Below are 13,960 nucleotides of genomic sequence, written 5' to 3'. Positions count from 1 at the left end.
GGTGTCAATAATCAAACTTATTTTCGATTATTCAAATAAAGATAGTACTTTCATATAAGTATATCTTTGGTTATTTAATACTCGTTTCAAGTATAAGTTTTAATACTTCTACTTCAATTATTTTTATAAAGATTATTCTTTATGGGAATATTATTTTAAATATTAACATTCAGTCATTTTCTAAATATTCTGGGGACTGATTTACTTCATTAAATCAGTTTTACTCCAAACACTCTTTAAAATGTTTTCGAGTCTTTAAAATGATTTTCAAAAGTTAGAGCGGATCCCAAAACTATTTTTATATTTAAGATCTTCCTTTTAAAAAGGGGATTTAAATACTCGCTCAAAACATGGGGGATCCAGCTCGGTGGTGTGTTTTATATTCGCAACAAGGTTGCTGTCTTGGTAAAAGAGTTTTTGATTACTTACCCAATATTCGGGAAGTAAAATTCTTGGAACAAGTTAATCCATTAACAGGCATCGCCTGGGAAATATCGGTGAGTTTTCCTTTCCAACTAGATACGACTTCTTGGTGGAGCCGTATCAACAAGTTTCTACTTGGGGAAAGGGGGAAACGAGCTTTACGTTTCAGAGTCATGGATTTCATCTGAACTAGGAGTGGCGTAAGTGGTCGAGTAGCGCCGGCCCAGCCTTATTATATTGGCCCAAATGGCCTGGAAGTTCCGCTAAGGCGGTCCATTCCTTAGGAGTTCAGTGTTCGGTTGACAAGTAAATCCGACAGGTTCTCCTCTACATGTAGAAAATGGTGGGGTTGTACTACTACGACTGATCATCGTAAGTGGTCTTCCTGGCGCGGTAAACTCCCGTAATGAGTTCATCATCCATTTGGATAATTCTGCAACACTACCCGTAGCATTTCGATTGAAAGGCTACTAATGGGTGGTTGCCGAAGCATTGACAGGGTCAAACATTTTTACTGGTGTATCCATTGAATGAAGTATCTCGTAACTTCATCTCTTTTCAAAATATTTCAAAGATCAAATATTTTCAAGTTTTATTTGTGGTCTCATCTATGGGATGACCTCGTGAATCTTATTATACTTTGAACAGTAGTAGTTCAAGTAGATTTCTAAAAAATGATATAAGTATAGTGAAGTATTTGGTAACTTCATCCCTTGTTTTAAAACTTATATCCAGTAAGTAATTACCTTACTCACGATAAAGATTCTAGTAAGTATCCATTTAGATACTTATATTATTGTTATCACTATGTATTATCTTGCGAGCTGTAAGGCTCACTCTTGCTTTATTTCTTCATCACACAACAACAGTTAGGAAAGATGGCCAGACTCCAGCAGACCCAGCGCAAGCGCGTGGGAAGCGTCCCGCGTCTTCCCGATGATGTTGTGGCTGCTATAGCTGCAGAGGTAGATCTATTGGTAGATCAGGCATTCTACTTTTGAGAATCAATTATGTATAATTATAACTTGTGGCAGATAATGGCAATTAACTGTAAATTTATCAAGTAATCGTTTTGGGTTGTAATAACTTTTAAATTGTGGATTCAAAGACTTGTACTTATTTGAATTTCATCTCTGAGACTATAACGGGTTGTGGTGTGTGTTAGTGTGGGGTCACAGTTTAAGGTTATTATTATTAATTAAGTGAAGTGATATTGTGGAAAGAAAGACCGTGACGACCCGGATCCCCGACCCCGGATCTGGGGGTGTTACAGAAATGGTATCAGAGCTAAGCGTTATAAACCTCAGAGATGATGGGACGTTAAGATAATAAGTTAACTAAGATAATAAGAACTCTTGCCAAGTTCATAGTCGGACTACCTAACGTAGTACTGACAGTTAAAACCCTTATGGGAACCCTTATAAATATCGTGATAGGAGCGTAGTTCGTTATCGTATATGGTAGCGGGACTCCGAACCCTGAGGTTGAGGAGCAACATCGCGATGATATTTTATTACTAATTGGAGATCGGATTGTGGATCCGATAGAGTGTCCTAATGCAGGACCGGATGATGTTGATATTGAGGATTTAGCGGTTGAGGATGTTGTCCTAGAAGGGATAGTTGTTGAGGAGGATCCCATGGAGGATCCTGACAGGATTGGATAAAGGACCACTGATGAATTGATGACCATGGTTTGGTCGACTACCAGAGGTAGGATTGGCCGGTCACTACCAGAGGTTCGTTCAAGTTGTAAAGATAGTAGCCCCTTTAACGCGGCTTACTCATAAGACTGAGAAGTTCGAATAGGCAGAGAAATGCGAGAGCAGCTTTTAAGAACTGAAGCAAAGGTTGGTGACGGCCCCTATGTTGGCGTTGCCGGAGGGAAAAAGGAGATTTTGTGATTTGTAAGTGACGCTTCGCATAAGGAATTAGGGTGCTTCTTATATAGCACAGCAAGATAATCGCGTCTGCGTTAAGACAATTAAGGGAATTTAAAATTCGATATCCCCACCCATGAGCTTGGGCTCGTGGCAAAAGTTTTGCCCTAAAGATTGGAGGCACTACTTGTATGGAGAGAAGTGCGAGATTTACCTAAGCCATAAGTACTCTAGTACATTTTCCCGTAGAGAGAGCTCAACATACGCCCGAGGAGGCGGTTAGAGCTAATCAAGAATTATGATTGGGAGATTCTGTATCATTCGGGGAAAGCCAATGTGGTGGCTGATGCCCTTAGTAAAAAGGAGAGACTCAAGATGATAATGACTTTGGGAGGGTTGATAAGAGATTTTGAAAAAAAAAAAAATGAAGGTAACCGGAGCCGGTACCGAAAAGTTGTTTGAGATTGCAATACAGCCCGAATTATTGGAAAGGAACATATTGTGCCAGAAAAAGTGATGAATGAAGGCAGAGAGCCAACAAATAGATATGAGATTAATACCGAGAGAGATGATAAGGGAATAATGAGGTATTCCTATAGAATTTGGGTTCCAAAGGTTTAAGAGCTTAAAGATGAAATCTTAGATGAAAGCTAGTTTGAGGAATAAGAGTTAGAGCAAACCCTGAACGTGATAGTCAGGGAGGTTGCCACCAAGACAAAAGGTACCCATAACATGATGAAGTGGAAAATGAGGATTTTAAATTAAAAGATGACCCCAATTATGGGGAGTAGGATGAAACATTTCATACTAAGGAAACAGAAAGTCGAGTAAGGAAAGGGGACCCGAGACGATACTCCTATACGGCAATTCATGGACCTGTATAAAAAGAACTTAGACTATTATCCCCAACCACCACCCTGAGGAGACAGTGCGGTGAGAAATTCTTTCATGACCTTTAAGTCGCTAAGCTCTCAGAGTTCCAAGGAACAAGCTGACCCAGTCGAGGCAAGAGCCTGGCTAAAGGAAATAGATGAATCATTTGAGACTCTAAATGATTGACGAACCACAAAAGACTGTTTTGTCACTTACCCTCCTAAGAGAGAGACCACCCGTTGGTGAAAGACCAAGAAAGGCACGGAGCCAGAGGTTAGAATAAACTGATTTAAGTCCAGTCAATTGTTTTCGGGAAAGTAATTCCCAAAGATAAGGAGATAGTGTAAAAGCTTTAGAGCCAGAACAAAGGCAGACAAGTATGATAAATTATGAATCTAAGTTGTAAAAGTTGTCAAGATTCGTTCTGAGGACACGAATCCAGAATGACGGGATGTTTGAAATCAATGATTATATTGTGATTGATTTGTGAAATAATGATAAGAGAAAAGGAAAATAAAAAGAAACTGAAGTGGAAAGGAATATAAAGGCAATAGAGTTTGAGGAATGATAAGGGAGTTGGGTATGAGGAAACCCTAAAGACTCATAGCAATAGAAATAGAAAAGTATGTAATCGTCAGGATGATGATCCACCATGAGTTAAAATTGATGGTTGAAGGCATAAGAGATACATATATTGTACCCCCTTTAAGTTGGGAGGATTCGAGGAAACCTTGAGATAGTTCGAAGGATAAATATTGAGACACGGATAGACTGAGGAGACAAGAAAGTAAGAAATCAGGAAAAATTGGATGAAGGAAGTGACCTTCAATAATGTGAAATGTAAGACCGGTGGCTCGATACCCAGAAAGGGAGACGCCAGGTATGGGAGGTATCCCAACATTGAGGTGACTGTTGAGATAAACAACAAAAGTAAATAAGGAATTATTAAGAAGAAGTTCACGTTGAACATGACCAATATCTTCCAGAACATCCATGTTATCATTACCAAATCAGGAAAGAAAAGCGGATGACCATTGTTATCTTTTGGAGGCCATATGGATTGACCTCAATTTGAATAAGGATGCTATTATGAAGTTAGGTATAGACTATCGAGGTGGGAATGATGAATAAGATAATCTATCAAGGATATATGACTTGATTTATCCATGGAAGGACGCAGGTACCTTTTAAAGGTGGAATTAAGGATAGAACATTGGTAACTTAAAATGAATCCTAGGGGACTGCATAAAGGTTGGCATGTCACCCTTAATAGGGACAGTATGAGTTTTGACAGTATGATTGGGAAAGGGTTAAGGTAACAACAACCTTTAAGAATCAGTGGAGAAATTTTTCAGAAGAATATAGACAATGGTTCTAGTATTAGTAAATGGTATTGTGATATGCCCTGTATCTAGGGAATACAGGAGGAACGATTGAAGGATAACCTTAGAGGTTTTACAAGGAAAAAGGTAATATTCAAAATTCTCAAGAATAGAAATGTTGATAAAGGAAATATGACGTAATTATAATGTTGCCAAGTGAGGCACGTGCTAAACCACGAGAAAGTATGGATCGAACCAGTAATGGTCGAAATTGTTCAGGGCAATTAGGACTTAAGATAAAAGATGTTCTAATTATGATTGAGCGTCAGTCATGACAGTGATTAACCTCTAAAGACTGAGGCAATAACTTATGGAAAAATGGTGATTTTTTTTTACTCATCAGATTTTAAGGAAAACATCTTCACATAAGCTGTGATTGAAATAAGGTAGAAAATATATTTGGAGGTGGTTAAAATGACATTGACTGTAAGGAAATTTTACTATCAGGAAAGGCTAAAGAGGTGGCCGACACTTTAAAGGTAAGAGGATAATTATAGGCGCTTGTGCCAAAAGAATACAGTGATGATGGTTAAAACTGTGAAGGTTATATTATGGTTTGGAAGATTGACATTCCTCCTGATGACTGTGCAATACCCAACCGTAATAGTAGTTGGTAAAGGTTTAATTCGTGTAATCGCCATGAACGGGCTATCTATCTTATAAGGTCCTATCTTGAGATAAGCCAGAACCATGTTTCAAAAAGGACTAGATGAACCCTTGAGTTAATTCTTCTATTTAGGGCGTATGATTAAGAATGGTATTAACCTGCTATCGTTGCTTCGATTGAAACTCTTCTGCACTTTTATTTGCTTCATGTCATGTATGTATGTCAGGATCAGGAGTGTTCTTCATGAATCAGGAGTGGTGATTATGTTACCTCCTTAGAATGATTTGATACGACATGGATAGACTCCGTATGGTTAGCTATTAAGACTTCATGGAAAATGAATGACTACAGTAGGTCAGTGGTGGACCATAGTAAGGCAGCAATGATTCTGTGAGTAATGAGTTGATTACAACCGTGAGAGTTGTATTGGAATGGGTGTTGAGATTGAGTACCACTAATCGGGTCGTGGTAGTGTATAAGTTATCATTGATAGACTAATTAAGTAGAGTATCTACCTAGTGAATAATTATTCTTTCTTATCAATAGAGAGTCGTATTATTATACGAGGAAGGTTGCGGTGCAAGCATAGAATTCTAGTAACGATGATGTATAGAATGAGATCCCAGATTCGATTTTCGATGTCGAGGGAGTTTCAAAGGTGATTATGTATAAGCTCAAGGAAGAGTGTGGGTCCATAGAATGATGGACGGGATAGCGAAAATATTTAGGCATGGGAAATACGAGGCTATAATGCTTGATGCTGATATAAATACATATATGTTTTGTTCTCCTATGACAAATCTCTATAGTTCAGAGGTAGGTTCCAAGCCAGATATTTTGTGGCAGTATATTTTTTTCATATATACAATTCTCTTCAGTTCGTTCTTTTCTCTTCTTTTCATTTCATGTAAGCTGAGAAGAACAACCCTTCCAAAAGGGGAGGTATTGCCGAATGACTATCTATCTGTGTGATAGAAGCCGAGTAGGATACCAGCTATTGTTTAATTGCTTGTCAAGTACTAAAGGCTGGCCACCTTCTGTACTAACTATGCAATATAACAAGTGTTCATGATCATAGTGATCTCTCAACAAATTCCTTTACTTCTATTTGATTGATCAAATTTTGGAAAATAGAAACAACTGAAAAAGGAGTAATAAAGTGGTGGTAGTATGCGGAATGGGAACACATTCGTGATACTAAGGTTGACGTGGTTATTAAAAGGTTATAGAACGCTAACGAGCAAAAGTATAACCAGTATAATATTAGGAACGGAAGGTGATAGCGATTACGAACTGGAAAAGAATGGGTATTGAGAAGCAAAAGCTATAATGATTAGAAGCTATGATGAGAGTCTGTGTAATAGACTTGAAAGAATTTGGAATGATCACTTAACGCGGATTAAGTTATCTTACGACAATAGATCATATGTCATTATCGAGATGTCGCCTTATGAGATCCTTGAGGGAAGACAATGTCGATCTCCCTTATGTTAGGATGAAGTTGTAGAGCGCAAGATGCTCAGACCAGTAGTGGTCCAAAGGACCAAGGATATAATAGATCTAATCAGAGGATGGCTGGTAGTAGCCCAAGATGGATATAAAAATTATGTTGATTTGACACGAAAGGACAAGGAATGGGAAGTAGGGGACCTAGTGCTGTTATAGGTATTCCCTCAGAAAGGATTGATGAGATTCGGAAAGAAAGGAAAGCTAAGTCCACAAGGTGTCGGACCCTTGGATATGTTAAGAAGTATTGGGAGGTTAGCATATGAGCTAGCCTTACCCCCCGAACGTGTAGCAAGTCGTAACATGTTTCACTTATCAATGTTAAGGAAGTGTAATTCAGATGCCAGATAAATAGGGGCATATGAGCGCATAGACATGCAACCAGACGTAACCTATATGGAGCAACCAGGAAGGGTTATAGAGTGAAAAGGAACGAGTGCTTAGGAGAAGGGTTATCAAACTAGTAAGAGTTTGATGGTAGAACCACAATGTGGGAAAATTGACTTGAGAGTTAGAAAGTGCAATACTAAGAAAGTATCCCTATTTATTTCTATCCGATTCCGGGACGGAATCCTTTTAAGGAGGAGAGACTGTAATAACCCCAATTTTTGGAAATTTTTGAAACCCTTATGAATAGTGTTTTTGCTGAATGAGAAAACTGTTCATGCCACACTATGTAGGGGTTCTGATATGGATATTCTGAGATTTTATTAGTACTTTATATGGGATATAAGTGTATGTAAAGATCGTCAGAATCCAAATCCGAACACTTTGATTTTTCCCGGAAATACACTAGATACGGAAAGATTTGAGAAAAAGGTAACAGGATAAAAAAGATTTAAATAAAAGGATTATAGGAGAGGATCATAAAAGGAATATAATATATTGAGAAAGGTTAAGGGAACCTAAGTAATAAGATCCCGGGTATGATCCCTCAAACGATAAACGAAAACGAAAGTTAAGCGAACCGTATAACAGATCAGCGGTCATTAGGCAAACGATTAGGAAGTTAATCAAAGGGATTAGTGGGAATGATGTCATCCAACCAATAGAAAGGGGACAAGGAAGGGAGGATGACATCATGAGGATGACATAGGCATGACAAGAAAGGAAGGAGATGTGGTGACTTTTTAACCACACAAAACCAAGGGCAACTAGGTAATTCACTAAAGCAAACAACAAAAATCAACCAACCAAAAGCAAATCAAGCCAAAACACAAAAATCTCTCTTCTTCTTCTTCATGCTCTCGGGTTTTTTCTTAAGAAATGGGAAGTCCAAGCTCCTCCACTTACTATTTAGCAAGGTAATTATCTAAGCTTCCCCATGGATAGTTACATACTTCCTATAAGTTTAAGCTTCTAATTCCAAGCCAATCTTTTTCTATAAATCATGAAAGAAGATGGTGAATAGTGTTTTCAAGAACTAAAATTTGTGTTCTTGAAGTTTTGTTTAGATTAAGCTTGGATAAGGGATTTAAAGGTGATTCCAAGCCATTCTCTTGATTCTCCACTCTCCAAGGAAGGTATAAACTACAAACCCTAGCTTTAGTTTTGAGTAATTAGGATTGAATGTGTTTGATATAGCATATGTGAAGCATGATGCTTGATTGGTTGAGGTTTGGTTGAGTTTGTAGAGATTAGTTGGTTTTATTGCATTGTTGGAGTTGTAAATCTTGGTAATTAGTTAAAGAACCTAAGTAAAGCCTTTAGTTCATGTGAGGAATAAGTATAAATGGTTAATGTGGATTTGTTGGGGCTGTTATGATGTGGTTTGGAGGGATATTGGTTGTATGATTGATTTGGGGTTGATTTATGGTTGGTATTGAATGGTTTAAAGTTTGGGAAATCGCGTAAACATAGCCGTCGTAACGTCCGATTTCCTGTAGACTGTTTTTGTGCATAACATTAGGACCCGAGAACCCCCTGCTAGATTATGACCACTGCCATGTTTAGATAGCTCATGTTACGAGCTTCGTTTTGATATGTAGTTCGTTCGATTCCGATGCACGGTTTAGGAGAAACGACCGTTTCAAGTAACGGCGTTTCGCGAACGAAACTTTTCCCCTCGCCTTACTTTGAAACATAGATTAAAGACCAAAACGGGTTAATTAATGTATGAAACATTTATGGTAAGTGTGTTAGGCAGTTGGTAAGACACTCGCGAAGGAATCGCTTTAAAACTCGTAAAGGTTAAATTATTAAAAATGGTGGAGCCGAGGGTACCCGAGTGACTTAAGCAAATCAGTGAGCGCAAAACAAGCGTTAGAGTCTGAGTTAGTTAAAGTATAGATTTACAAGTGACTTTGGTTTAATTCCAACTTACTTGTTGTTTATAGGTTACCAGACTCGTCCCGAGCCATTCGTAACCCCAGTCGCTCAGGCAAGTATTCTATCCGTTATACTGTTGTTGTGATGAATATATGTATTTGCATTATCTTGCGATAGATGCATGTTGGTTAATTAGCAAATGATGCAATATATTGAAGCATGCTGCTATGGTATATATATATGCATGCCTGTTTCGCATTCTTTCCATATATATATCTGTTGGTTCAGTTGATAATACCTATGCTAGAGGATAGCGGTAGCTTGCATATACCCTTAGTATAGGGACCCAAAGGTGAAAATATTTTCTAAAACCGGGAGTCGAGGATCCCGAGTAGATTTTTGTATATATGGATATGGATATATATATATATTTATATATATATATGGTTATAGTTTTTCCAAACTATTAATCGAATAAGGTTTATTTGATAACTTTAAACTTTATTTTATTATTGAATATTATTTCGAATATCATTCGAAGGCGTATGACTCCTTTTGTTTATTTATCTGAATATTACTTGAATATTCATCGGAGGGCTTATGACTCTTTTATATTATTTATTGAATATTATTTGAATATTCATTCGAAGGCTTATGACTCAGTTTATATTATTTAATGAATATTATTTGAATATTCATTTGAGGATCTATGACTCCGATTATTTGTCGAGGTATATTCTTTATTTTATTAAAGAATAAGGTGTCAATAATCAAACTTATTTTCGATTATTCAAATAAAGATAGTACTTTCATATAAGTATATCTTTGGTTATTTAATACTCGTTTCAAGTATAAGTTTTAATACTTCTACTTCAATTATTTTTATAAAGATTATTCTTTATGGGAATATTATTTTAAATATTAACATTCAGTCATTTTCTAAATATTATGGGGACTGATTTACTTCATTAAATCAGTTTTACTCCAAACACTCTTTAAAGTGTTTTCGAGTCTTTAAAATGATTTTCAAAAGTTAGAGCGGATCCCAAAACTATTTTTATATTTAAGATCTTCCTTTTAAAAAGGGGATTTAAATACTCGCTCAAAACATGGGGGATCCGGCTCGGTGGTGTGTTTTATATTCACAACAAGGTTGCTGTCTTGGTAAAAGAGTTTTTGATTACTTACCCAATATTCGGGAAGTAAAATTCTTGGAACAAGTTAATCCATTAACAGGCATTGCCTGGGAAATATCGGTGAGTTTTCCTTTCCAACTAGATACGACTTCTTGGTGGAGCCGTATCAACAAGTTTCTACTTGGGGAAAGGGGGAAACGAGCTTTACGTTTCAGAGTCATGGATTTCATCTGAACTAGGAGTGGCGTAAGTGGTCGAGTAGCGCCGGCCCAGCCTTATTATATTGGCCCAAATGGCCTGGAAGTTCCGCTAAGGCGGTCCATTCCTTAGGAGTTCAGTGTTCGGTTGACAAGTAAATCCGACAGGTTCTCCTCTACATGTAGAAAATGGTGGGGTTGTACTACTACGACTGATCATCGTAAGTGGTCTTCCTGGCGCGGTAAACTCCCGTAATGAGTTCATCATCCATTTGGATAATTCTGCAACACTACCCGTAGCATTTCGATTGAAAGGCTACTAATGGGTGGTTGCCGAAGCATTGACAGGGTCAAACATTTTTACTGGTGTATCCATTGAATGAAGTATCTCGTAACTTCATCTCTTTTCAAAATATTTCAAAGATCAAATATTTTCAAGTTTTATTTGTGGTCTCATCTATGGGATGACCTCGTGAATCTTATTATACTTTGAACAGTAGTAGTTCAAGTAGATTTCTAAAAAATGATATAAGTATAGTGAAGTATTTGGTAACTTCATCCCTTGTTTTAAAACTTATATCCAGTAAGTAATTACCTTACTCACGATAAAGATTCTAGTAAGTATCCATTTAGATACTTATATTATTGTTATCACTATGTATTATCTTGCGAGCTGTAAGGCTCACTCTTGCTTTATTTCTTCATCACACAACAACAGTTAGGAAAGATGGCCAGACTCCAGCAGACCCAGCGCAAACGCGTGGGAAGCGTCCCGCGTCTTCCCGATGATGTTGTGGCTGCTATAGCTGCAGAGGTAGATCTATTGGTAGATCAGGCATTCTACTTTTGAGAATCAATTATGTATAATTATAACTTGTGGCAGATAATGGCAATTAACTGTAAATTTATCAAGTAATCGTTTTGGGTTGTAATAACTTTTAAATTGTGGATTCAAAGACTTGTACTTATTTGAATTTCATCTCTGAGACTATAACGGGTTGTGGTGTGTGTTAGTGTGGGGTCACAGCTTAAGGTTATTATTATTAATTAAGTGAAGTGATATTGTGGAAAGAAAGACCGTGACGACCCGGATCCCCGACCCCGGATCTGGGGGTGTTACATAGTGTAATTGATAATGTCCTGCAAGACTGCAAAGGAGGTATGGGATGCCTTGGATACAAGATGCCAGGGAACTGATGCAATTAAAAAGAACAGGAGGACTATACTCACTCAAGAGTATTAGCACTTTGACTCAAAACCTGATGAGTCATTAACTGGTTTATATGACAGATTTGTCAAACTCTTGAATGATCTGTCACTGGTGGATAAAGAATATGATCTTGAAGATACTAATCTTAAATTCCTTTTAGCTCTTCCTGAAAGTTGGGATTTGAAGGAAACTACTATAAGAGACAACTATGCTCTTGATGAAACTACTCTTGATGAAATTTATGGTATGCTAAAAACTCATGAACTTGAGATGGATCAAAGAAGCAAGAGGCATGGGAGAAAGTCAAGAACAGTTGCTCTTAAGGCTGATGAGGAATCTCCCAAAGTGGCTGTCTCAAAGAAAGGCAAAGGAAATGCTCTCATCACAAAGTCTAATACTGAGTCATCAAGGTCTGATAATGATGAGGATTCAGAAACTGAAAGTCTATCTGAGATGGATGTTGATGAAGAGATGATGAAATTGTGTGCTCTTATGGTGAAGGGTATCACAAAGATAGCCTACAGGAAATTCAGAAGGGGAAAGAAGTTTTCCAGGAAAAGTGGAAGTTCTGATAAGAAGGGATTCAGAAAATCTGAAGGCAAAGCAGGAAAGTCTGACAGAGGAGATTACTCAAATGTTAAATGCTACAATTGTGGTGAGAAAGGCCACATATCTCCTGATTGCAAGAAAGGAAAAAGTGACAAAGGCAAGGCACTTGTCACAAAGAAGAAAAGCTGGACAGACACTTCAAATTCTAAAAATGAGGTGAACTATGCCTTGATGGCAAATGCTGATAGCAGTTCTGATGCTGCTGAGTTAAAAGTACCTCAAACAACTTATGCTTTTCATACTGATGATATTACTGAGTTGAGATCTTATCTTAAAATCATATTCATTAGCTATAGAGATCAGACTTTAACATGTGATAGGTTAACTTCTGAAAATCTGGCTTTTAAGAAAAGGAATGACTATTTAGAAAAAGAGTTAGTTATGTTCCATCAAACTTAGAAAGAAAGAGATGATGATTTTTATGTTAGAGATGAAGTGTTAAAATTGAATCAATCTCTAAAAACTGAGCTAGAAAAGGAAAGAGAGATTATCAGAACTTGGACTAACTCTGGCAGAACAACTCAGAATTTACTAAGTAGTGGAAACTGGAAAGAGGGCTTAAGTTATGGAGATGATAAAAGTGAAACAGGAACTGAACATATTAAGCCAATTATTGTTAAACAGACTACTAAGCCAAAGGTAAATCCTGTTAAGTTTGTAGCTAAAACTGAAAATTCTGATTCTGAAAAGATGAAAGATATTGAAATAGAAGTTAAGGCAGAGTCAACTTTTGACAAATTAAAACAGGATAAACCAGCTGAAGTTAACATAGGCTTAATGACAAAGAAGCAGCTTAAGCATAAGCTGAAAGAGATTAAGAATGTAAACAAGGTAAATCCACCTAGGAAAAATAGGAATGAAAAGGAAGGTGTGAATAAAAGCAATAATTATATGCCTATTCCTAATGCTCCTAGAAAGAAATGATATAACTGTGGAAATTCTAACCATCTGGCTTCTTTTTGCAGGAAGAATAAGAATATAAACTCCTTAACTTCTAAGTCTGGAGTTAAGAGTCAGTCTGTTAGGTTTAAGCCACAAAATCCTTATTTTTATTGTGGTAGTTTATGGCATTCCATTTATACTTGTAAGGAATATCATAGTTTGTACTATGATTATTATCAAATAAAACCTTCTTTAAAGAAAGTTAGCATTATTCCTTCTAGTGTAAGTTTTGATGAAAAGTCTGATACTGTAAATTCTGATAAAAAAAATGTTAACATAAACTCTGATGTTAAATCCGCTGCAAATGTTAACAAACTTAATAAGGCCAAAGGATCCAAGCAAGTTCGGGTCCTTAAAACTAATCATTAGTGGTCTTTGTGATTGCAGGGCAACAGGAAAAACATCCTAGTTCTGGATAGTGGATGTTCAGGACATATGACTGGAAAGAAAGCCCTGCTATTAGACTTTGTGGAGAAAGCTGGCCCAGGAGTTTCTTATGGAGATGGCAACATGGGAAAAACTCTGGGATATGGCAATATCAATCTTGGGAATGTCATCATTGAAAAAGTAGCTCTAGTCTCAGGACTTAAACACAATCTGCTGAGCGTTAGTCAAATCTGTGACAGAGGTTATCATGTGGATTTCTTTGAAGAACACTGTGAAGTTGTAAGCAAATCTACAGGCAAAGTTGTTCTGAAGGGATACAGGCATGGTAACATTTATGAAGCCAAGCTTTCAACAAGTTCTGATGGTTCTGCAATCTGTCTGTTAAGCAGAGCATCAATTGAAGAAAGCTGGGATTGGCACAAGAAACTCTCTCATTTAAATTTCAACAATATAAATGAACTAGTCAAGAAAGATCTTGTGAGAGGACTGCCAAAATCAGTATTTGCTCCTGATGGCCTTTGTGATTCATGTCAAAAGGCAA

Source organism: Apium graveolens, chromosome 4 (genome assembly GCF_009905375.1).
Source record: "Apium graveolens cultivar Ventura chromosome 4, ASM990537v1, whole genome shotgun sequence".
In the NCBI taxonomy this organism is placed as follows: Eukaryota; Viridiplantae; Streptophyta; class Magnoliopsida; order Apiales; family Apiaceae; genus Apium; species Apium graveolens.
This window is presented reverse-complemented; position numbering follows the sequence as displayed.